This window comes from Oryctolagus cuniculus, chromosome 4 (assembly GCF_051225735.1).
Source record: "Oryctolagus cuniculus isolate XC-2025 breed Fujian yellow rabbit chromosome 4, ASM5122573v1, whole genome shotgun sequence".
In the NCBI taxonomy this organism is placed as follows: domain Eukaryota; kingdom Metazoa; phylum Chordata; class Mammalia; order Lagomorpha; family Leporidae; genus Oryctolagus; species Oryctolagus cuniculus.
The window spans coordinates 162,451,578-162,455,536 of NC_142870.1; the positions used below are offsets into that span (position 1 = coordinate 162,451,578).

A 3,959-nucleotide genomic window follows, 5' to 3' on the forward strand; every position below is an offset into this window, starting at 1 on the left:
TGTTATAAAGATGAATAACTAATATGAGTGGTGCTAAACAAAAAATGATAAGGCAACATACAACATGCCGGCTAGATGATATCTTCCTAGTGAATATCAACACCACCAAAATATTTATATTGAGAGGTTAAACTTGTTGCAGCTGATGTCACCGATGAAAAGATCTTTAAAATTTCTCTTTTAGAATTTCCTCTTAAACTCTTGGCACAGTGTGAGAATGTTTACTGTGGTTGTAAGACTTTGTGGGTCATTTTGCCTTTTGGAAAAAGGCCCAAGTGTTTCCTGGTAAATAAAGCTTGCTAACTTAGATGGCTCATTAAGCTAGGTAGTCAAGTCAGTGCTCTCCTCAAAAAATATGTAGTTCAATATAAGGTGATAAGACTTTTTCTTTATTATGTAATTAATAACTGATAGTGAAAGTGCTTCCCAAAGTACAGTTTGAGTTGAGTTTGCATGACTGTTGGTGTTGTTAGGTAAAGGGCATGCCCTTTGAGGAAGTCCGTCAATTTGGATGCATTTGCTCTGATGTATCTCTTCAAAAGCATCTCACCACCCCCACCACACCTATAATGTGAAGAATAAGTGACAGTTCAGGAAAATGTTAGTCATGGTGATTAACTCATCACCAGGAAAGTGCACAGGGGCTCCCACTCAGTGTTAGGGAATAGAGAAACTAGACATTCCCCAGCGTGCACAGGAGAGATGCGGGTTTTGTTACACATTTTTGAGGTATGGAGTTTTATGCCTATTTTTTGATTGCTTATAGTAGTATCTGTAGTTGTTGATAGTTGGGAAATCTGAAACCAATTTTTTTTTAATGAAGATCTATGTTTCAAAGTCTTCCCAGGGAGTAGTGCATTACCTGCTGTTCAGCAAGTCTCTTTCTCTGTGTGTTATTTGTTTAGTGCCAGCGCTGCAGCATTATGGTATCATAGGGTATTACCACTGGAAGGGACATTTGAGACTTACCAAGTTGTTGGGCTACAGGTAGGTATTTGAGGATTAAAAAGAATTTGTGGAAAAATGAAATTAAGAAGTAAGTTTATTTTAGTGCAAAACTGTTGATATCGGTACGTAGTTTTCATAACATACATTTTCCATGAACATTCTTAATATCCCTTGTACAGATCTGGGGTATATTGAGATACATCACTTGAGAGCTCTGCACTTTTCACTGGATTTGTATGATTGTGTTGTGATAGCTTCAGGAATTTCAAAACAAACTCAAAATAATTAATATTGGAAAAGATTGTTCCAGAGAAGTTCTCCACTTTGTCATCTATAAGCTTATGGGGCCAATGGAGGAGGGGTAGGGATCAATAAGATGAGGGACCTAACAAAAGTGAGAAGATGATGACCATGCAATTATAGCCCTTGTCTAGACTGAAGGATAAGAAGATAGCTAATCAGCTTTTTTATTTAGTTTTTTTGCACCAGCAGCTATGAGGCAGGTAGGGGCAGGCAGGCACTCTTTTTCTCTTTCTAGTAGAAGAGAATTTAGCACAGGTTTTCCTGTTCTTCCTTCCATCCCACTTACTGCCTCCTGATTCCCTCTACTCTCTTCCCCATCTACTATCACGATGGCATCTCTGGCTTACTTGGTGGTGCTTTTTGGGATCACTGCTGGGGCCAAGGAGGCCAAGCTGCATTCAGATGAGAAGGAGCTGGCCCTGCTGCTATGGAAAGTGGCAAATCTGGCCAACAAGAAGGTGTGATGTTTGGATGAAATACTAGTTAGACCAGATCAGTGGGAACTGATGGAGGATTGTAAAAAAGAAACTAAAATAGATGCTGGAAGCCCATCCTCCATGCTGCAGTTGGACAGTGTCTTCTGAGAGTTCAACCAGTCTGTGAGCAATGAGCTTAACATTGGGGTTGGGACTTCCTTCTGTCTCTGTACTGATAGACGGCTCCATGACAGGCAAATCCTGCATTCTGAGGCTTGCAAGAATAATGTATTACTCCATGAGTGCTTCTATTGTCTTTTTATCTTCAAAAAGAATTCAAGAATTGTTGACTGGGTGCACTTGATGTTGACAAACTGAACATTGCAGCAATGACAGAATGTTTAAAAGTTGAGAAGAATAGTTCAGTCTCCAGATATGGAGTCCCTCAAGTTGAAGATATGGGGAATGCAATCTTAGCCATGATTCCAGAGCCTTATAATCACAAGTTTTCAGATCTAGAAAGAGTAAGTTGAAAATTTGCAAGTAGCACTTGCAGCAAGATGAAGCTTATTGATGATAACACTGTAGTCAGGGCAGAAGGTTTACCATGGCAATCTTTGGATCAAGATATTGCAGGATTCTTCAAATGACTCAGTACTGCCAAGGGAGGTGCAGCACTTTGAATGCTCAGGGTCAAAGAATGGGGAAGCTCTGCTTACGTTTGTGCATAAGGAGCACAGAGACTTATCACTGCAGAAGCATAAACATCACAAAGGGACCCTGCACATTGAGATTTACAAAGCAACAGGTGAAGTTTTTTTTTTTTTTTTTTTAACTGCAAGTGGTACATCCAATGAGGTAGCATGGTTTCTCTTTAAGGAAAATGAAGTCGTTGTCCACATGTGGGCTATCCCTTTCATGGCCACAGCTGAAGAAGTGATGGCCTACTTTGGACAGCATTGCCCCACCACTGGGGGAAAGGAAGGCATCCTCTTCATTACCTTTCCTGATGGTAGACCAACAGGGGATGCTTTTGTCCTCCTCATGAGAAGGATGCACAGGATGTGTTGAGGATGAATGAGGACTTGTTGGGTAGAAGATATATTGAACTCTTCAGGAGCACAGCATCAGTTCAACAGGTTTATCCCATCTCATTCTACTTCTAACCCCTCCCATTATTCAAGTACTCCTCAACAATTCATGCTTCCTACAGATGTTGGAGACTGTGTGTGCCTTTGAGGTCTTCCCTATGTGGCCACAACAGAAGACATCCTGGACTTCGTGCCTGTTCTCTGTGGATATTCATACACATGAGGTCCACGTGGTATTGAATCACCAGGGCGGCCCATCAGGAGATGCCTTTATCCAGAGGAAGTCTACAGAAAGAGCATTTATGACTGTGCAGAGTGCTGTACAAGAAAAAATCCAATCTTCCTACTTATTACTTGTTGAAGACTATTTAGTGGAACCTTAGCCTGTGATTATAAATAAATTGAAAACATATTATTGTATAAATTAAAAGAAAAAAGAAGGAAAGGAAGGAAGAGGGAGGGAATGATGAAAGTATGAAGTATCATTATGTCCTTAGGTTTATAGAATCTGTTCTCTATTTTTTAAAAAACGAAGGGCAATTATGTTGAAGTCTCTCTGTGTTCAGCTGAGGAGATGAACTTCATGTTGATCGGAGGCACTATTATTTGCAATGCTTATCCCTGATGCTGTGTAAGTTACCAAGCCTGTCTCCTCCCTCCTACACATTTCCAGTCCCTGCAGCAGTGACTCCTGCTGAAGCTGCCATTTACCAACCCTCTGTGCTTTTGAATCCAGGAGCACTGAAACCCTCCATGACATACTACCCAGCAGGCTCTCAGCTCTTCAAGAACTACACAGTGTACTCTCCCAGCCCCTGGGTTCCCCTAATAGTCTTGGCTATTTCCCTGTAGCTGCTAATCTTAACAGTGTCCTCCCACAGCCTGGCAGCATGGTCAAAAGGCAGGGCCTGGGCTACAATACAATACGGAGTTAAGGAGATTCCTAACTTCTTCCAAGGTTACCAGTGTTTGATAGATATAGGGTGATCCTGAATCCATATGACACAAGAAAACTTCTAGCAGCTGCGGGAGATGTTTGTCTACCCTCAGGCTGCAGTATTTTCAGCAAAAATGATTGGACAGTGAGCCTGTTTCTTACCATTTGGTGGAGTGAAAAAATGGAGCCAGTGAAGCCAAATCCTTGAGGCAAGCAGCATGCAGCACACCTGAACTCTTGCTGATTGCAAGTAGGCATTTAAAA

General features: G+C 41.3%; 1 pseudogene; it reads left to right on the forward strand.

Moving 5' to 3' along the window:
- Positions 1–1,580: 1,580 nt before the first annotated feature.
- On the forward strand, positions 1,581–3,745 carry LOC100352427 (epithelial splicing regulatory protein 1 pseudogene; annotated as a pseudogene).
- The last annotated feature ends 214 nt before the right edge of the window (positions 3,746–3,959 follow it).